We start from the raw sequence: 277 nt of genomic DNA, 5'->3' as shown, positions 1-277 counted from the left end.
CCTCAGCTAGATTTTAAGATTCCTGGATATAACATAGACAAAGCAATTATAGAAGGTATTCAGGGAGATAATAATGAAATAATATGAAAGATTTAGTATTAAAAATTCAGCACAGTTTATTAAGATCACACAGGGGTGGCACTGATATTTGGTTCTGTGGGATACCAGCAGGGAAGGAGTAAAAGGCAACAAAAAGGCAGATAAATTAGCAAAAAGGGCTTTAGAGGTGGCAATAATGATTACAATTCTTTTTGGGAAAGGGGAAGGGAAATCACTT

This window comes from Poecilia latipinna, unplaced genomic scaffold (assembly GCF_001443285.1).
Source record: "Poecilia latipinna isolate Pla-1442-1.1 unplaced genomic scaffold, P_latipinna-1.0 Scaffold5065, whole genome shotgun sequence".
NCBI lineage: Eukaryota > Metazoa > Chordata > Actinopteri > Cyprinodontiformes > Poeciliidae > Poecilia > Poecilia latipinna.
Note: the sequence above shows the minus strand (reverse complement) of the source record.